Source organism: Pteropus medius, unplaced genomic scaffold, assembly GCF_902729225.1.
Source record: "Pteropus medius unplaced genomic scaffold, Ma_sr-lr_union100, whole genome shotgun sequence".
In the NCBI taxonomy this organism is placed as follows: Eukaryota; Metazoa; Chordata; class Mammalia; order Chiroptera; family Pteropodidae; genus Pteropus; species Pteropus medius.
Genome location: NW_024352784.1, coordinates 3,246,415 through 3,267,867, shown reverse-complemented (window position 1 = coordinate 3,267,867; position 21,453 = coordinate 3,246,415). Strand labels below are relative to the sequence as shown.

At 51.0% G+C, this 21,453-nt stretch overlaps 1 protein-coding gene across 2 annotated transcripts in view; it reads left to right on the top strand.

Moving 5' to 3' along the window:
- PDE2A (phosphodiesterase 2A) overlaps positions 1-21,453 on the top strand; it is an 87,607-nt gene that overhangs the window by 956 nt on the left and 65,198 nt on the right. The gene's annotated exons all lie outside the window — the stretch shown is intronic.

Here is a 21,453-nt window from a genome sequence, read left to right as displayed (position 1 = left end):
AGCACCTGTCCCAGAGAGAGCCACAGTGTTGAAATGAGGGCCCTGTGCGCCTCCTGTGTGCCCACATGCAGGGGGATGCATGTGCAGGTGAGCGGAATGGGGTTCCATGGAGGTGCCCCTCCACTGTCTGAGGGTTGCTGAGGTGGCAGGCAAGTGACATGTGTCTCCAAATCAGTGGAGGTGCATGCAGGTCTATGGCCAGGCTACCTGAGGGTATGTGTATATGTGTATATGCATGGAGTGTAAGGGGACACGTGGGGCATAGAGGGGTCTATAGAGTTCTGAGGTCCTTGGTGGTTGGATGTGCAGCAGCCTCTCTGGGTATCTGAGCATCCTGGTGTGACTATGAGAGTTTATCGGCACATGTCTAAGTGCAGGTTGTTATGTGTGTGTAGGTCTGTGTGTGTGTAAGTATGTGTGTTAGTTTGAATATATATATTGGAATTCATGTTAATATGTGTGCTGTTTCTCCAAAATAGAATGACTTATTGAGCGTGTTGTTTGATTCCGTGTGCATTCGTGTTCGTGTATATATTTATTAATGTGTTCATGTTAGTGTTACCATGTGTATATGTATGTGTGTGTGTCTGTGGATGTGGATGACTGTATTCATGTATGTGTCCTGGTGTGGGTATGTGATCATGGTGCTAATGTACATGAGTGTGTATATTGGTGCTTGTGTGACTGGTATATGAGTTGTGTTTATATGTGTGTGTTCATCTGAGTGTAAGTGGGTGGCTATTTTCTTTCCCTGATGGTTGAGGACACAGCTGGGAGAGTGTGGCCCACTTAGGCAGGGCAAGGGTGGCTGAATATGTGACTTCCTCCATGAGCCCAGGACAATTCACTCTGGGGAGATGCGGAAAAGAAATAGGCAAGAATGGCTCTGCCCTCTGGGACTTTCTAAGCTTCCTAGACATAGAATAGCTTGAGAATAATTAAACAGTAAAGACCAGTATCAAGCTGACAGGTGGAGTGGATACAGCATGTGCAAAAACCTTAGGTTGGGATCTGGCATGTTCCTGGAACAGCAAGGAGGCTGGAGGGTAGGGAGGTGCCACAGCCTACAGGACTTTGAACTCCAGGCCTCTTGGGCTTTATCCTGGGGGCTCTGGACAATCCTGGAAGGTATTCTGCAGTGGAAGGACATAATCAAATTTGGGTTTTAGAAAGGCTGCCTTAAGTGGCAATGTCAGGGTTGAAGTGGAAGAGAGAGATGGGGGCCAGGAGGCAGGTGTGGAGGCCAGACCAATGCAAGCCATGAGGTCTGGTGCCAAGTGGGCCAAGGGGTAGATGAGACCAGGGGCTTTCTGAAGGGAGAGGTTGGAGGGTTGGGAAGAGGATGAGGAAGGTAGCACTAAGGTGGCTCAGGCTTGGATTGGGATGGGGGTGGTACAGTGGCAAGACCTCAGAGGTCAGGATGTCTGGAAGGAAAAGCTCTTGGAAACCTCAGGCAACTAAGGTAGTAGAGAGACCCCTAACCGGAGTGCAGAGGGTTGGAGATCACAGAGCCATCTCTTTCCAGACAGGAAAACTGAGGCTGTGGCTTTGTCACTCTCCTCTGGCTGCAAGGCTGAGGCTGAAGCTCTTCATCAAACCTGAACCTCAGTCTCCTTCTCCTTCAGTCCCTGCATGGGACCTCTTGGTTGCCTGAGATGAATCAGCTCAATGAGGGTTAATTGCCTTTATGCTCCCTGCACCGCCCCCTCCCCCCCCAGTTCCCCCTACCCACCAAGCAGCTCCTACCACTCTTCCTGCTTCCCACTCCAGCCTCCTGTCCCTAGGGACTACTGATGGCTTGGCTGGGATCTAGCCAAATGGGGGAGGCAGAACTCCTGGCAGTACCCCCTTCATTCTTAATGGACTGAGAGTCTCCCCCTCAGCTGTGCTGCTGTCAGGTCAGGACTGCATTCTTCAGACTTCTGCTGCTTTCCTATACAGTCTACCCTCTCAGCATGCTTCCATTCGTGCACACATCCATTCATCTATTGATTCATTTATTCAACAGAGACTCCCCAGTGCCTGCTCGGTGCCCACTGGGCTGGCCACTGAGGACACAGAGAAGCCACCAACCTAGACCCTGCTCTCAGGGAGTGCCCAGTCTGATGAGAAAAGCAGAAGTGGAAATCTACAACCCTACAGTGTAAACAGTGTTTGCATAGGGAATCCCCGGGAACTGTGGGGGCCACACCAAGCCAGGGCTTCAGAGAAAGAGACCTTTGAGCTGAATCTTGAAGGATGGCTAGGAATTCCCCAGGCAGGGAGGCGTAGAGAGAATAGCGTGTAAAGGTACGGATAGATGGGAGAAATCATGGCATGTTCAAGGGGAAGAGTTTGAGTTTGCAAGAGTAAGAAGGGCATTGAGAAGAGAAAGAGAAGGCAGAAGGGGCTAGATTTTCTGTAGGGTCTCAAGTGCCAGGCTAAGGGGCCTGGGCTTTTTCTCGTAGGATTAAGGAGCTGGGGAATAGGAAGTCTCCCCTAGGACACCCCCCTTGGTTCTCTCTCCCTCTGACCCTGTGACCTACCCTGAAGTCTCTCTTCCTCATGCTACAGGATCAAAATTGTGGCCCACTCAGCCTTCCCTTATGATGTCCTGTGTGTGTGAGTGCCTTATCCATACTGCCAAGGAGTTCCTCAAAGGCAGGAGCCACCTCCTCATGCTTCCCTACTCACGGCACAGGGCTGGGCACCCAGGCTCAATGCAGCCCCTGAGTGGGAGAGGATGTGAAGAGCATCTGCACTACCTTCTAGCTGCTGCTTCACACTCCTCTCTGCAGCATGCCCACAGATCTATGGCCCAGCTTACATACTCCCAGGGACAGGATGCTCATTCCTTCCCTCTTGAGTAGCCCTTCCCTCAAGTGGTTATATCTGCCCTGGGCTCCTCTACAGGGCTTGGCCACTCCAGGCAACCTGGCCTGACCTTGTGTCATTTCTCTATTCCTAGTCACTGTCCTTCCTTCAAAGCAGAGCCAGGCTGGGGCATAATGGTTCAGGAGTGGCATGAATGTATCCTGGGCAGAGAGAGATGAGCGGATGGTAAAGCTGAGATGGGGCAGTCCCTTAACCCTGACCAAAAATAATAAAGAAGTTAGCCTGGCTAGAAACGGGAATGAACAGCGGGAAGAACTTTCTACCAGAACCGAGGGGCTGTGAGATCTCCTGATTTCACGAGAGTGGGCTGTGGGCATGAGGGAGAAGTCTCCCAGAACAGGAGGGAGAGTTGAAGGCAGAGGCACACTTCATCTATCCCCTCCTGCAGGTGAGTGACATCGTCCAGGGAGAGGGGGACTGGAGGGGCTCAGAGAGTCAGGGGAGGGAGATTTGAATTCATTCTTGGTTCACTCAGCAGCCATTCACTGGGTTGCTGCCCATCTAAACGAGGCAGCCCCGTGGGAAGATGGCCAGAGTCAACGACGACGTGGAGGGAAGCCATTGTCTTTCTTACTTTTGCCAGTGTCAGGGGAAGGCATTTAAGAGGAGGGGCTTTGGGGTAGACTTAGAAAAAAGCGTCACTTCTCTAGGCCAGACTGAGCGCCAGCTCCAAAAAGAAGGAATGCCATGTGCAAAGACCTTGAGGTGAGCACAAGCATGACTTTGTTTATGTGAGGACAGTAGGAGTTCAAAGTGACCTAAGCATGAAGTGCAAGGGTTGGGGAAGGACTGGGCAGAGATGGAGCAGGAGAAGAGGCGGGGAATTGAGGTTAGACTACAGGAAGCCCTTTCTGCTGCCAAGGTGTCCCCCAACAGCCTTGCCACATAGGCATTGCCTTAAATTTTCAACTTCTTGGTCTCTCCTAGTACCCCCAGCAGTTCTGCTGAGGGGCTGCTCATTGTTTGAGAATGGGATGTTCAGTGAAGAAACAGAGATCCTGGAAATGAGAGAGAAAGGCAATGGCTGAAGAATGTGGTCCTCTTCCAGAAAGTGGCATGCAAATTAATGCAAAGTAATATGTAAATAAGGCGGCTTGGGCTTGGCAAGGAGGATGAGACATCACCCCTTTCATGTGGCCTCCCACCCCTTCTGCCCCAGCCTCTTTTGCTGCCGAGTGCCCCAGCCTGTCCGAGCCACAAGATTGTGGCCTCCAAGGTGGGGGCTACGGGCTCCCTGTCAGCACCCCCATCCTCTGGGAAGTCGATATATTTAGTAACAGGAATGTTTCAACACATTTATCTCCCATTGTTCAGCTGCCCGCTCCCTGGGAAAGGCCAGGTCCCCAGTGACGTGACCCAATTTTTGAAGTCCCTGAAGTCATTCTTCTCACTGCCCTCCCTGAAAAACAGAAGGCTACTGGGGCTTGGTGTAGCAGAAGAGATTTAAATCAGACATCTGGGAGGACTTCCAACAATGTAGTTGCTGAGAAATGTGGACCCTAGGGCTTCTGGGTTCTCACTTGGGATAGCCACCCTGGTTTCAAAGGAGGCTTTGAAAATAGAATAGAGAAGGTGGCAGACAGACCTAGGTTCAAGTTTCAGCACCATTACTTTGTAGCTGTGTGGTTCTTACTCAACTTATTTCACTTCTCTGAACCCCATGTGGAGTGGGAATAATAATACTTTCTGGCAGGATGACTGAGCTGGTGAGCTTAGTGCCAGGCATGTAGCAGGTGCTTATAAAGGTTAGTTGTTGCCATTATGAGCCACCCACTCTCACCTACACTTTTAGAAAGATTCAGTGGGGCCTAGAGGGAAAGAGACCAGACTTGGGAGCCCAGAAGCTGTCATCGTGTGGGAGACAAGGAGGTCTGAAATGGAGCTGTGGTGGTGGGAATGGTGAGAAGTATGGATGTTCTGTGGGAGGGGCAGAGGAGGCCTCAGAGACATGTGACCACCTCCCTAGGCTGCTGGGTCTGGTCAGAAAACAATCCCCAGAGAATACAATGGAGGAAAAGGCTAGATTAGAAAGGGTTTAAGCCTGTAGCCACACCCACAGCAGTTTGTGAGTCATTCTGGGAGTTGTAGTCCAAGGTGAATTTGCAATAAGTACCCTTAGTACTGCCTCCTTGGATCCAAATCCACACCCTGCTGCTGAGGCTGGCTGGGGGCAGGCCCTGCTTGGTGCTGGGGGATATGGAGCCCAAAGGTAAAGCAGCCTCGGTCTCTTCCCTCAGGGATCCCTCAGACTGCTATGGGGTGCAGGTAGGGGCAAGGATAAAAAGATTAAGCCATAATTATGACTCTTCACACATTCACACACAAATTTACAGCTTCCAGAGCACTGTTTGCACATCCATGATCTCATTTAATCCTCACCGCAAACCCAGGAGACTGCTGTTTTCTGGATGAAGAAACAGGCTCTGAGAGGGGAAATAACTTGCCCAGAAGTATTCAGCCAGTGACTGATGAAGCCCTGGAGAACAGGTCTGTCTGCTCCCAAAGCTCCGCTCTTTCCTAAGATTATTATTCCAGGTGGCAAGGGCTGGGCCTGGAAGGGCAGGCAAGATAAAAAACAATCGGACATCTCAGCACGGGAACTGCTGAGCTCAGGGGACAGAAGGCAAGGGCTGGGCTCCTTGGGCTATGAGGCTAAGAGGTGGACTAGCCAGTTCCGAGACCTGAGTCCAGGCTGAGAGTTTGAACTTCTTGCTGTGGCCCACTGGAATCTACCCAAGGGTTTTGAGCAGGGGCAGAACCTGATTAGAGTCAGGCTTCAGGAGGATTGATCTTGCAACCTGGGCTGAATGGATTGGAGTGGAGAAATCCAAGACTCCGCACTTGGTGCTCCCAGCATCTTGCTCCTTTTTCTCCTCTACACTTCCTCTCAACTTCTTATTCCCTATTCTCTCCCTTCCACCCCAACTTCTTCTTCTTCTTCTTCTTCTTCTTCTTCTTCTTCTTCTTCTTCTTCTTCTTCTTCTTCTTCTTCAACTTCTTCTTCTCCTCCCTTCTACCCTATTCCCTCCCTTCCACCCCAACCTGGGGAGTGATGACTGTAATATAGAGCTGTGCTGTAATGCCACATGTCTCCAGCAGGGGTTGCTGTCACATACTGTCCATTCCAGCCTGGATCTTCCTTACGCTTGAAAGACCAGAGAGAGGGAGGTAAGAGGCTGGACAAGGAACAGAGATGAAGAGTGGAGAGAGGACAGCCCACTGTTCTTCACTTCCACTGGGCCAACCCTGGGAGGGCCCTGTTAAAAAATATAGGGAGGAAGGAAGGCTGAGGAGAGGCTCTACCCCACACAGCAGGGACAGACACATTGGAGGAGTTAAACCAGCAGACAAGAAATTTTCTCATAGTTTTGGGACAGGCTTAGATTTGAACATGGATTTAGAATGACATTGTAGTTGGGGTCTGGATTTCTATTTGATTGTGAATTGCTTGATACAGAGACGGAGGCAAGATTGGTTGATTTATATGTGTTTTTTTTTTTTCGTATCTTGAGTGTGTGTGTGTATATGCCTGACTGTGAGCTTCCAGTTGTGCGTGTGTATATGTAGGTCTAAGAGGGTGAGAGTGTATGGACCAGTGTTTGTATAAAAGTGTGGACAGATTCATGTGTATTATTGTCCATTTTTAATATACTTTTATTTATTAGTACATGGTTATGCACAGCTTCCACCCAAAATTAAGCATGTGTGTGTGTGTGTGTGTGTGTGTGTAACTGGCTGTGGGGGAGTGTTAGGTACCTATGTTCTAGTAAACTGTGTATGAGTATGGATATCTGTGTATATGGATGTCCATGTTTGAACATGAAGGTATGAATAAGTGAATGTGTATCACCTGCTCTGCTGACCCAGCAAGGCCATGCCCAAGTTCTGGCTACTCAACACTTTCTCCTGGGTTCCACCTGTCTAAAGGTAGAGACAAGATATGTGTGGATTGGGCAGAATGGCTGTCATGTGTGGAGATGGGCTTCCTTCAGGGAACTCTGGGACCCCCCTCCCTAATGATGGCCCTAGGAGGAACAGGTTGTCTTTGTGTTCGGGCTCAGGTTGGGTCAGCCAGTATCCAGGGCTATAAGGTTGGGATGCTGGACATGACTGAGAGGCGACTAGGAACTCTTAATGGCCATACCCGTGCCCCACTAGAGACTTTCATAGACTCCCAGCCCAGTCCTTTTGTTGTATAGATGCAAATATTGAAGACCGGAGAGGGGTGGTGATTAACGCAATGTCACACAGTAGGATCCAGGGCTAGATGGCAGGGGCTTGGAGCCGGGAGAGGGGTGTGTCTGACCTCTCTCCCTCCCTCTCTCCAAGCTCTCGAGCAGGTGGGGAGCTCAGAATAGAGATCCTAGTCTTTGGCATGAGGCCACCTCCTACCTGGGCCTTTCTACTCCTCCCAGGCCTCAGATGCTGCCTTTGACTTTTGGACCAGAGATTCTGCCTGCTGTGAGACTCCTCCAGGGAACTTGTGAAGTCTGTCATTCCATGGGGCATGGAGACTCCATGGAGAGGAGCCTGGCTGTGGGGTGGGGCCAGGCGAGGAGCCTCCTCCGGAAGCCTCAATTTCCTCATCTTTGCATCAGATGTTTTTTTTAGGTTTCTACTGTTATAGGTTTTTCCTATAATCTCTTCTTAGGCTCTTAGTACTGAGACAGCACTGGGGCTGTGGGAGAGTCCTGGAGGTCCAATTTGGCTCAGTGCAAGGAGGGCAGGGCAGTTCCATAGGAAGGGGCTGCCTTGGGAAGGAGGAATGAGCTTCCTTTCTGTGGGGTGGGGAGATGTGAGCCAGCGCTGGGCAGCCAGGTTAGGAATGCTGCAGATGAGACTCCTGCCCTAGCAGGGAAGTTGGTTGCAAGCTCTCTGAAGTCCATTCAAGCTATAGCTACCATGGAGGGGCCAGAGAAGGACAGGCCACAGTCCACTCAGCATGGGAGGTTTGAGCCCCAGAGTACTCTCTGGCATCTTGGGCAGTGTGAAGGTATGAGATTAGATGGTCCAGCTGAAAGCAGAGAGATCCCCTTCCCTAAAGAACTGGAGAGAAATGTGTCTTCCTGGAGGTTTGGGATTGGAGGCAGGAGGCTGGATGCAAGGACACTGGAGGAGATTGATGCACGATGGATAGAACTGGGCTGCTCTGCAGTGGCTTTGCCAATTTAGCATTGGCAGGGTGGGAGCAGATAGGCAGACAACTTTCTTTGTGCTGAGTTGTGGGGAGCTCTACGGTGAGCCCACGGCTGGGGCTCTAAGTGGAACAAGTAGAGGCTTCCTGGTGCTGGGGGCTGGGCAGGGATTGGGTAGGAGAGGAGGGAAGCAGGTAGTTTGGCATTGCCTCCCCCTGTCCCCACCAGAGAACGCAGAGTTATCTTACAGCTTTATGTGGGATGGGGTTTGGGGGCTACATGGAGACCACCGAGGCTTACAGAGTGCCCTGCGTATTTTTAAATTGCCTTGTTCAATCACCTCAGCTATCCTTCAAGGAGGTAGCACTATTTTGTCGAGGGTAAACAGATGACATACTCAAATCGTTTAATTGAAGGCAGTTTGATGGAGCAACTATTATGAAGGTGGGGCAGGATAAGGAAACCAGTAGAACATGTTGAGGTACTTAAGACTAGCATCTGAGAGGCCCGAGGGGGCAAGGAGAATGCTCCAGGTCTGAGAAGGGCTGTCAGAGGAGGTGGGGTAGGTGAGGGTGTAAATACCCCAGTCCTTTCACTTCTCACTCTCTACTCTCCCACCCTCATTGGCAGAACAAGACTGGAGGCCGGAGAGCAAGGGAGCAGGTAAAGCAATGCTAGAAGTAAGACTTCAGGGCACAGAGTAAGGCAGAAGGGGTAGAGACCTGGAAAGACAAATGGATGACGGGAAACTGAAGCCTAGAGAGGGTGCTGACTTCCTTAAGGTCGGTTTCAGAGCAGGTGCCAGAAGCCAGGCCCTGCTTCTGAACACCCACTTTTTCACATTCACTGAGGCCTGGTGGGTCCCTGGGCACCACCAGGGCTTCTTGAGTACACCCATATGTACTTAGTCATCTGCTCTTGGACCGGAGCTACTTCCTGCCATGACTACTCTGCTGCCTGTCTGGGCAGCACTGGGGCGGGGGCTGTGGAAGAATTTATTCAGGCTATGGTCAGTTTTCAGTTTAGGAAGCTCCAAGTGAAAAGTGAGTTAGAGGAGCGAGAAGGGAGGCTACTGTAGAAAACCAGGTGAAAGGCAAGAAGGCTGCGTGAGGGGGACATGTGAATTGTGTAGACAGGTCAGGAAAAGAGTGACGGCCCACACCCCCCAGCTCATCTACCTGAGCTATGGCCCTAGTTCCCCAGTGTCCACCCACCAGTGCAGGGATGTGTGGCAACTTCGATTCCCCTCTGAGGGGCATCCCTCCCTGCCTCATCTGGCCTGTGGTTTCCACAATCCAGAGCACCCATCTATGGCACCCCCTTTACCCCAGGCTTCTCCCCCAGCCCCAGCTACCTGAGCTGCAAGTGTCCCAGCTACAAACATTCAACAGACATAGAAGCCCACACAAAAGAAGCAGACAACAGCACACAGACATAGAGAGACCCACACAACACACACACACACACACACACACACACACACACACAACACAGACATCAGTACACACTGAGAAACAACACAGGATGAATCTAAAAATTGATCTAGAAACAACAGAAATGGAATGAACTGTAACACCTGTACACATAACCCAGGTATACACACCCAGGTGTGCAACACAGACGTGATTCAGTGCACGCAGGGTGCATATCCATGGAAACACTCACACTCAGCACAGACACAGACTGTCTATCAGGTAGTCAGGAAGCTACCTTTGGTTCCCCACCTGTGTAGCATCTCTCACTGCTGGCCTGTTGCATATGCTGTTCCCTTTACCTGGAACACGCTTATTCAATGCCCCCTCCCTTCACCTGACTAACTTCTGTCATTCTTCCTGTCTTCGTTTCCCTTCCATTGACGGTATCCCAGCCAGCCTTTGGCAAGTTTTGAGATGAAGGCCTGTGCCCACTGAGGTGGTGACTGTGGTTGTGAGTGGGCGATTAGGGCCAAGAAACCAGGAAGAGACAAATTTGGGGGGAAGTGACTCAGGAATAGCAGTGAGAAGCCCTGGCTGCTCAGGGCCTGAGTGGCCATTTAACCCTCAGGCTGTCATGGCCGGATGCCCTCTGTCTCATTTTTTCAGACTATCTGATTTCTTGTGTGTTTCCTCCAGGCTTGCTGCCTGACCTAGTTCCCTCCTTCCTGAAGCCAGCCCTACCTCTTGCCACCTTTCTAAACTTACACACTGTTCAATTGTCCTCTACTTGGATGTACCCTGCCTCTACTTCTAAGCCTAGTGAAAACCTCATTATTCAAGGCCGAGGGTCAGAGGCATGTCTTCCGTGTGTGGCTTCCTAACCCCTGCCATTTAGTAGTAGAAGTGAGTGATAATGAACATCAGTCTTGGGAACTGTCTCCTGGTTCAAATCTCAGCTCCTCCAATTCTTAGCTGCAGGACCTGTGTTCCTTTATTTGTAAAAGGGGGACAATAATAGAGCCCACCTCATTAGGGCTACTGCGAGGATTAAATGAGACAAAGTGTGTAATGCACATGGTGTGCACTTTGGCTACTTCTCTGAGCAGGGGGAAAGCTAACGAGATCAAGGATGTGCAGGTGCCCCCAGGAGGTGCCTAGTGAGTTCTTGATAATTGGAACTGAGCGAAACAAACATCTGCTGTGTGGGCACCTATAGGTGCCTCTATAGCTGGTTCTTTGCACCTCCCCTCCTCAGTTCCTACATGACTACTGATTCCACACAGCTATTATGCTGTGAAAGCCTATAAGGTAGGGGCATGACTTATTTTTTAAAATGTATCTTTATTTTTTATATCTACTTTATTGAGGTATAATTTATATACAATAAAATTGCCAATTTAAAGTGTATGAGTCAGTGAGTTTTGGTAAATATATAGTCATATAACAACCATTTCAATCGAGACAATAATATTTTACCATCCCTTGAACTTCTCTTGTGCCCTTTGCAGTCAATCCCCTTTGGGAGGTGACTTCTTATAGGGCTGTGAAAGGTGTTGGGTTTTCCTTGAGCTGACAGACTGGGCACACAGGGTGAGGCTGTCTCTGAAATGCTGGAAGAAGCCAAGGAACTGCTTGTCTTCTCTGGGCCTTGGTTTCGGTGGACTGGCAGGGCCAGTGAGGCCAAGGAGGGGAAAAGGTGCTCAGGACACTGTTTCCTCAATGTAGGTTTTCAGTTTGAGGGCTTGGTCAACTGGGAATGGTGACTTCAGAATGGATAATAGAGTAGAGGGTTGGTATTCCCACAAACCTGTCCCTCCTAGAATCAGGTATCCCCTGAGACCTTGAGGGACATGGCCATATGTTGGTCCAGACTGGAGCAGGGGCCTGCCCAAGATGACTCCTCTTCTCTCCCTATCACTCCCCACAGGGACCATAAACTCCTCTGTGGATTAGCAATTCCCTGAAAAGAAGGGGGCCACTTTTGTTCCCCAGTTCTAGAACCAAATATTAAAGCAATTATATAACTAGCAATAAATTACTTAAAGTAGTGACTCACTCAGCTTAATTAGAGCACAAGCAGGGAGGGATTAATGTATTTTTAGAACACACACCTCACGCCCTCCTGTTGGGGGAGGTCTCTGTGCAAGGTGGGGGTGGAGAAAGAACTGGGAGCTCATGGAAGCACCCAGGTGTTTGCAAGGAGAGGAAAGCTGATCCTCTGCCCCGCCGAGGTCCCAACACAGGCCAAGTGAGAGCAGTGGGAAGGATTCAGATTAGACTCAAGCAACACTTTCCAGTGGTGCTTGTTGGAGACCTGGGACAGGTAAACTAGATTACAAACTCTGAGGGCAAGAACTTGGTCTGTGATCCCCCCACCCCACCCAGGAATGGAACAAAAATGAAATCTGGGGTCAGACATATCTGGGTGTGTATCCTGCCTTTTCTGGTCACCAGCTATGTGGCCTTTGGCAGTTTCCTTTCACATCAAGCTTCAGTTTTCTTCTCCGTAAAATGGGCATAATATCCACCTTCATACATATTGTAAGAATCAAGTAGGTTAACGTATGTACAGCAAACCCTAGTGCTGACTTTACGGGACTAAAATCTCCAAAAGGGCAGAAATTAGTCGTTTTATTTACTATTGTATCTCAAACTCCATTCATAGGCTATATACATAGTTGGTGTTCAGTAAATGCTTGTTGAGTGAATGCATGTTAGTTTCACGCCCATTCTCCTGCTCCAAATGGGTTCCTTGTCAGAGGTTCTGGAAATAAAGGCACTAGGTCAGAGGAAGGCAGGGGTGCCTCACAAGAGGAGTCTAACCTTTCTCCCCCAGGCTGAGGAACAGGTGAATTCCAATGGAAAAAAACCAGACTTCCTGGGAAAGTTTTGGGTGGGTTCAGTACCGCGGACAGCTCCACCCTTTGCTCATGGGCGTGGTCTTCCCGTCTCCCAGAGGGTAGCTGGCATGGGAGGATCCGCCCTGTGTGCCCTTCACAACTCTGGGTGAGGGAAAGAGGAGCCAGCAGGCCAATCAGACTTCAAAGACCGAGACCGTCTCCCACCATCACTGGGAGTGCAGAGGAGAGGGGATGGGTGCAGGGTGGGGAATCCTGAAAGGCTTCTCAGAGGAGGAGATGGGATTGGCTGGAAGGATTTAGGAAGGGAGAACATGCAGACATCTGTAAAATGGAGTAATAATCCCGACACTGTAGGTTTTCTGGGAGGATCGAATGCGTTACTATTTTTAGGAATGTCTGGCACATACCTGCTTGGAGGGGGCACAGTATGGGCTCCTTTCCTCCCCATTCCCTCTACTCCTTTTCAGCCCCTGTGACGTTAGGAAGGACATCACCCTGCCCTATTGGCGATGGCAGGGCATGGATACCTGCTCACAGGCATTGGGGCAGGTGGCTTCCTATCCTAACATCCACTGACCCCCCACCTCTGCGGTTAGGCTGAGCGGGACACACAGTGGGTACACAGGACAGACAAGGGGAAGGTTCGTGCTCCTCTTTCCTCTCAGGGCATTGGGAGACTGAGGGGAGGACACAGCTGGATGGAGTGGTGAAGTTTAATCCCTGACCCTCCCCCAGGCCCACAGCCCCAAGACTCCTGCTCCCAGTGGATGCTCTGATCAGCTCTGACCATCTCTCCTCACACCTCACTGGCCTCCCAGGGCCAGGGCGATGAATTAGTGATGACAGCATCGCAGCATTGCTATGACGACCAGGCGTGTTGTTAGCCTCCAGTCAGGGTTCAGTGGCAGAGTCCAGAGACCCCTTTGGCTCTGGGCATTTGTATTGATGTGTATGACAGTGGCTGGGGCCCAAAGGGGAAGGGGAGAGAAGAGGGTGGGGGTGGGGCATGCACCAGGGCAGGGGGCTCCATCTGGAGTGAACTAAAGTTCATTCCAAATGGACCTTGGGCACAGTTGTTTCTCTCTCTCCCTCCTTTCTTATCTCTTTTCATTCCTCCTCCTCTTCCTTCTCTTTCTCATCCTTCCATTGTCTTTAAGCTCCATCCCTGTTGGAGGCTCTGACCTGCTCGCTTTTTCCCCTGACCCTGGGAATCAGGCCCAGCCTGGCCTCTCTCCCTTGGGAGCTTGATGAGACAAGGATATAGACACTCCAGAGAAGGTGTGTAGGGGCCACTCCAGAGAAGGGGGTCTGGCTTAGCTCTGTCAGGAGACATGCAAATGGCTTTGCAGAGGGAGGTGATACCTCTGGCCCTTTTGAATGAAGAGGAGATTTTTCAAAGAGGCAGCAGTCGAGAGGTGGACTGGTGAACCATGAGGCATGAGTCCAGAGGTGAAACATAAAGAGGGATGGGGGATTGACAGAGTCCAGAGCAGCCTGAGTGTAGGATGTGTAGCGGGGAGCCTGGGGAAGGACTGGGAGGGAGTGAATGCAGTGAGTTTGTCCCAGATGGAAAGAGGAGCCCCTGAAGATTTTTACTGTTGCTTGTTTGATTTTAAGGATAAGGGAACTGAAGCCCAGAGAGGTAATTGACTTGATTAAACTCACAGAAGTCATTAGAGACAGACTGAGACTATGGACCCTGCGAGGTTCCTACTAGACCCCAGCCAGGACCTCCTGCCCCAGACTTTCTGGCCAGGATTTTTCCAGGTAACTACTACCTCCAAAAGTTGGGGAGGGCCCACGGGTGGCTTTGCCCTCAGTTTGAGTGAGGTTTACATGGACAAAGTCTGTGCTATGGCCCTTCGTTCCTCTGACTGGGCACGTGTGCGGTAGTGTAGCGGAGGAGGGCATTCAGCAAAGGACCTGAGAAGTCAGGGGCTTGGCTAAGGTCGGCAAGGGATTAGTGTCATAAATTGATTCAAACTAGGGTCTTCAGGTTCCTAGCCCAGACATTGCCACATACCCTTACTCTGTACCCTCAGAGATCTTTGGCTGAGTTGGGCACCTATAGGAGGTTAAGAGCATCTCCGAACCCCTCACATCCTCCCCAGGGCCCCTCCGGGCCTGGAGCCTGGATATTGGGTCTGCTGCAGCTGAACTTAGCCAGGCAGAGAGAAAGACATTTATCCCCCCTTGTCCCGGTGAAGAAACTGAGGTCCCAAGGTTACAGTGACTCACTCAGGGTTACTGAATGGGTCAGTGCTGGGCTGAGCCTGGCTGCCTGGCCTTTAGCTTGTCTACACTTCCCCCACCTCGCAGCTGTCCCCTTGCCTCTCTTCCATCCCACTGGGCTTGCTAGCTTTGATGGATGGCCCCACAGTTTAGCCTTCCTCCCATTCCTTTTCAGATGCTGGGCTATTAGCCTCCTAATCACCAGTACTGCCTGGTGGCCACGAAGCTATCCATCTCCCTCATACAGCCTCACCCAGCACAGGGTTTTGTGTGGGGTGGGGGGAGGGGAGGATGCAGGATGTCCTCCTTCTCTGAGGCTGAGCTGAGAGTATGTCTGCAGCCTCTACTCTAGCGGGGGTCGAGGGTTAGAGAGCAGCCTCTAACCCTTGCTGGAGGGCCAGAGATCCCTCCTGGACTTTCCAAGAGTACTTACACATGCATACATGCGCATGCACGTGCACACACACACGCACAAATGCTCGCAGTAACAGTAATAAAAATGTTTATATATCAGAAAGTATTGTATGACAAGTATTGTGCCAGAGCTTTGTGTGTATAATCTCATTCATTCTTTTAGTTGGGTACTATTGGTAACCCCACTGTACAGATAAGAAAACTGAGGCTCAGAGAGGTTCAGTGATTTGTACAAGGTCCTATATCCAGGAAATGGAGGAGCTAGGATTTGAACCCAGGTTGTATGGCTCACATCTTGTATTTACAATTCCCCTGCCCTACTGACTTATTTAAGCATGTATACATGCACACACACACACACACGTGCATGCACAAATGTGAGCCTCCATGTCAGCCTTTGCACTCACCGTCCATTTACCTGATCCAGGATTCTGAGGAGTAAGGAAAGTGCTAGACTGAGGAAGAGATGAGGGGTCACTGCTCATTGTCCCCAGGCTGCCCCCATACTCTCATCCTGGCAGTGACACTGATCAGCTGGGGAGCTGTGCGGAGGAGGCAGCCTTCCAAGCAGCAGGAAGAGGCAGCTGGGAGGCAGTCAATCAATCGATATTCCCTGTAGCACTGCCCTCCAGGAACTGGGGCCCAGGGGAGTATGGCGCTGTGGGTCAATCTTCCGGGCTACAGCCCAAGCCCAGCATGCAGAGTATGTGCTTGTGGAGTGAGGTTGATGTGCAGCAGCCTGCTGATCCTTGCCTTCTCTCCCAGTTGCTCTCCCTTCCCTCTTCCTCTCACCTTCCACCTGCCAACCCTTGCCACCTCCTCACCCCCTGCTTCCTCACTCCCCTACCCTCCCCTAACATGAGCACTGCTGAGAATCAAACTATGAGTTCCAGGCAGCTATTTGGACCTACTGGTGCTGCGGGGGTGGGCAGGCAGTCCAGAGGTCAGGAGCTGCCCTCCTACTTAAGCCTATTCTGGATAATTTAATGGGATAATGAATGTAAAGTACTTCGCACCACCAGGGGCACATAGTAGGCACTTAATGAGTCTTTGTATTGTTCTCTCAAAAGTCTGGAGAGAGCAAGGCTGTTAGGGACTGATGGGGTGCCTCTGAGGGCACATGAACTCCCAGAGTGGCTGTCAGGTGGTGCTGACAGTGTTTACAATTGGGGGAGTTGGAGAGGGGGAAGAGAGAGAGACAGAGATTAATACCTGACACCTGACAGTCTAGCCAAGCCCTGTCACCCATTCTGGCATGTGTCGGGGAAGTCTGGTGCTAGGAGGATTGGTGGCCAGAGAAGAGCTTAGGGCCTAACCCCACTTTCTCTCTGGAAAGGGCCCCTGCGCAGGCTGGGATTGCCCCCGCCCCTTTCTGGAGCAGCTGCCTCTGCCCTGGCAGAGGAGCCTCCACCAGGCTCTCCAATTTGTACTGGCCCCAAGAGACCTGGGTTCAAGTCCTGCTTCAGGTACCTCATTTGCTGGTGGTGGTTAGGGCAAGTTACTTTCCTTTCGAGGACCTCAGTCTTTTGTTTTTAATAGGTTATGGTGAGGATTAATTGAGTGTCAATTAATCAAGTGCCTGCCAAGGGGCCAGGCCACACTGGGTTCCCCAGTCACAACCCCAAGAGGGACAACTGTGGACCATCTCCCCACCAGATGCTGTCTGCTCCATTCTTGGGTCCCCAGGGCCCCAACACAGTGCCTGTTGTTGAGGAAGAAGGGAGTGAATGGGGTCCATCTTAGGCACATTCACTCTGGTCAGGGGACAAATGTGCTTTCTGTACTGAAGGTGCCTCCATGGGTAACCAAGGAGTGGTCAGACTCAGGTGAAGATGGGGAGGAAGCTCTGGACTGCAGTTCCCAAGGCCTGATTTCCTGTTTCAGAAGCTGCCTTGCTGGATGATCTTAGGCAAGACCTGGTCTGGGGGGTAAGAGAGACATCAGGATCTCTGACCAGTCTCTCTTCTGAGGGTCTGTGTCTGGATGATTCTGTGTTCTGCAGGAGAGGCCAGGTGGTTGGAGTGGGGGTACAAGGCTGGTAGCGCCCATGCCACAGAAGGGCAGACCCAGGAGTAGGGACCAGGACTAGGGCCAGCTCAGTATCCCTGTGACCTCGGTGCCCTTGTCCTCATACTGCCACCATCTTGCCCTGCTCCTGTCTGCTCGGCTGCCCAGTCTGCATTACCCTGCCTGCCCCTCCATTCCTAGTGCTCTCTTCTTTTATTATCTGCCTCTATGTTGTCTCCTGCCTCAGGCTTATCTCCTCCTGTCGCCATCTATCCATCTTTGTCATTCCCCTGGGGCTTCCTTCTGCTCTCCGGCATGCCTTCTCTCTCCCTGGAAGTTGGCTTGTCTGGGAGTCAGGCCGCTCCTGCCAATTGTCTAAGTGGTCTCTACAACTCTGACCAGTTCTTGTCTTCTTCCTCCTTCCCGCATCTCCCTCTCTCTGATGGTGTCTCTGCCTTTTGCTGTCTCTGGACTCTCTCTGTCTGTCTCTGTGAGTCTCTCTCTGTCCTTATCTCTGGGTCTCAGTCTTTCAGGACCTGCCTGGTCCTGCCCCCTCTCCCTCCTGTCTCCCCCTCACCAGCCCAACCAAGGTGGCAGGTCCAGCCCTCCAGCCTGGAGAATGGAGTAATCCACCCTTCCCCTTTTCCAGCTTCCTCAGAAGCCCCTGACAATGCCCTCCACCCTGAACCACACTGCACCTTGTTGCTAGGCTTTGGGCTGGCATCACCTGGCTTCCATAGCGACGGGTGCTTAGAAACAAATGCCACATCTCCCAGTCCCACCACGGAGTCTTTGCGAACTGAGCTAGCACCTGATCAGTCAGGACAGGAAAATTGGTAGGCTCCAGGCTGCCTCCAGCTTGGGGAGGCTAGAGAAGAGGGAACCAAGGTCTCTGCTTTCTGGAGCTGGGGGACCACTGGGGTGGGAGGAGCTGCTCCAGTGTGGCCCTAAAACAGGAGGGGCCTGGAAGTAGGGTTGGGGCAGGATCTTTTGGAGAGCCAGCCTGCTATTGGGAGGCACAGGTTTGCCAGGGGCAAGGTTTGGGTTGCTGCTCTACTATTTCTAGCTATGTGACTTTAGACAAATATCTCATGTCCTGGGACCTCAGTTTTATCAACTGTAAAGTTGGGCTAGTAATCTCAGGATTAAATGAGTGGATCAACTGAGCAGGCCTGGTGCTCAGCAGGTAGTTACTGATGGCAATGCCCTCCCTTCCCTTTTAAAGTTAAATTTTAATTAGCAGAGAGGAGGGCAATGGAATCCTCCTCTCTTCTAACCCCCCATGGACAAGGATGTAAGTAAAAAGATGGAGGCTGGAATGCACCTCACATGTGCAGGAGTTAACTGGGGTTTGCTCTTACCTGGTATTTGCGAAGGCTCGAGCCCACAGACCACTGGGTTCATAGGGGCAGGAACCCTGGTGTTGGAGTTCTGGAGCCCTGGCAGTTAGAATAATAGAATGTTAAGATCTTGGGTGCCTACATCTCAGGACTCCAGGTTCTTATTTTCATAGAATGTAAGAAGCATAGACTCTTCAAATAATGGGGCGTTACAATAGAGGCTCTGATTTTCTTAGAACACAAAGCTCTGCTTGTTCCACAACCATGTAACATGACTGGGCTGTCATGAGACAGATGTCTCTTAGCTATGTGAGTTTTATATTAGCTTCCTTGGGTCCTTGTTAATTTGAGACTCTTTCTTTTCTTTCTTTCTTTTCTTTTCTTTCTTTTCTTCTTCTTTCTTTCTTTCTTTTCTTCTTTCTTCTTCTTTTCCTTTCTTTTCTTTCTTTCTTTCTTTTCTTTTTTCTTTCCTTCCTTCCTTCCTTCCTTCTTCCTTCCTTCCTTCCTTCCTTCCTTCCTTCCTTCTTCCTTCCTTCTTCCTTCCTTCCTTCCTTCCTTCCTTCTTTCTCTTTGTTTCTTTCTTCTTACACTTTTTTGTGCTTTGATAGCCCTTACGGTGTGTGCATGGGGGGAGTGCTGGGGTCAGTGACTGACTGTAGCCTGAGGCACCTCTGGAGGAGGGCCAGCCCAGGAATAGCCAGTGAAGGAAAGCTGGGCAGCCTGTGAGCTACAGCTGTCCAGGCAAGGCTGGGTGGGACTCTGGACAGCCACTCTTGGCTGGGAACCAGCCTACCCTCCTCCATCCACCCAGCCTGTCAGCCAGGGCTCAGGAGGAAGTATCCTAGGGCTGGAATCGGGGCAGACCCCAGCCCCACAAGGTCCTGCAGACTGGAAGGCAGGAGGCACAGTGAGAAGAGATGGGATAGGTAGAGGCATAGAGGATGAGGAGTGGGCTCAGTGAGGGGGTGGGGCTCAGTGAGGGGATGGGGTTTAGTATGGGGCCCAGTGAGGGTGGGCTCAGTGAGGGATGGGGTCATGAGGGATGGGGCCAGGGTGAAGTTGCTGAAGAGTTTCTCATACTGTACTTTCTGCTCTGCCCCAGGCTCCTAAGGATGATAGTTGGGGTTAGGGGAGTCCAAGCACCTTGAACCCATTTACCTGTCCCTGGGGTAGGCTAAGAGCCAAGAGCTCCTTTTCCTACCTCTGCCCAAAGCTGAGAAGGTTGGTAGAGCTGCTGAGAAAGCTGGAATCTGCCCCTCCTTTTGCTCATCTTCCTTCCTGGTTTCCATGGGAATTGTGGCTCAGAATAATCAGAGTTTGACAGGATGGTGCTGTAGGAGGAGTCAGCATCAGGCAGAGCCATCTCACAAGGGAGGGGGTTGGCTTTGAAGAAAGTGAGCTCCCTGTTTCTGGGAGTGTGCAAGCAAAGGCTGGATCACCAGTCAGGGTGACTTCAGAAGGGGGCTTCCATGGGGAAAGGTGGTCAGGAGGCCTCTTCTCTGGGACAAGTGGGCTTTGTGTGATTGGCCCAGGTGGCCCCTCCTTCCAGACATCCCTGTGCCTCATTATAGGGGTCCCAATGCCCTGGGATCTTCCTGAGGAGCATCAGGTCTGATGGGGGGAGGCACACAGGGAGGCAAATACAGTTGGGCAAGTCCTACATAGGGGGAAAGACCAGGCCGGTAGGGAGATTTTCCCACTGATTTGTATGGCTGATAGATGTCTTTTTGATCAAATCCTCTGGGTCGAGCTTTGTTCTAGACGCTGGGGCCACAGAAATGAGCAAAACAGAGAGCACTGTCCCCTGGAGCAGACAGTATAGTGAGAAGGCTGAGCACCTGGCAGGAGTGTGGAGGAGTAATGGGAAGCACTGGCTAGAGGACTGGTGGGCGGGATGTATGGCCAGAAGGCAGAGTTCGGGTGTAGCAGGAAAGGAAGTTTTTCGGGGGGCGGGGTGGTGGTGGGTGTGTGTTAAAGCCTTTGAAGTCCAGGACCAGGGCTCTAACTTTATCCTGTAGGCAATGGGGAGCCATGGGGGTGAGGCAGACTCAGGCTTGGGTGAAGAAAAGATGACTCCAGCAGATATGGATGTCCCTGAAGGAGGCATGGGGGCAGGCGTGCCCACCTGTGCCTCTCTGTGTAGGAGCCATGTAAGCATGTATATAGGGAGAGATGTGTTTCTGTGTGTAGGACTGAGAGTAATATGTATCTGTGGAAAGACAGTGAGTGTATGATTGTGTATGGCCTGGGGCAGCCTTGTGTGGCAGAAAGATCTTAGGGTTTATGGATGATAAGAAGCAGATACTAAGGCCAAAGGTGTGCCAAGTCCCCTGAACCTCAAACCTAAAGTGAGCCAGCGGGTCCTGGATTAGTCCTGGACTAGAATCATAGGTTCCCTTCCTCTTCCAGGGTCATGGAGCCAGCCATCTGCTGCTGCAGACAAGACAAATGTGTATGGAAATAACATGGAAATGATATGGAAATGAATGAGACCTGTGGCTGACCCACCCCAACCCCCTCATCCCATGGGCCTGTGCTCTTTCATACTCAGAGCTGCTGCAGGGGCTCTCGGAGTGGGCCCTGACCACCCAAAGCCCAAATCCATATTGTCCCCAGTACCTGCCTGCGGCCAGATTCTTTCCCTGTGAGGGAAACCCCCACATCTGGAGCCACAGCCAACAGACACATAGAGCTGACCTGGGCTAGTGGCTACAGGTAGCTCCTCTGTTTGGTGTGAATTTGGATACACACAAACTCACACATATGTATACACATTCACACATGAATGCATATATGTGCCATACTTGGACACTTATGCACACACACAACTGTACACATATCTGCATGTGTGCACACGTTTACATCTGTACATGGACACATACCTGTTTGCATACACACATATGCACATTCTGTAGATACATGTGTACACACACTTGTTCAGCTATACCATGGAAGTATCACATATCTTCACAAAGATACAAATTTACAAACCTGTACTCATACCCTCTTCCTCCCTCATCCATATCATGCTTGTGGACTTACACACATGTACACATGTATAAGCTACCTAAGGGTGACTCACACCCCATGGCCTTTCCAGGGCTGAAGTGTTGAGGACAGGCTCTAATGGACCCAGAACCCTCAGAGATGTTAGCTTCCTCCAGGATGCTTCTTG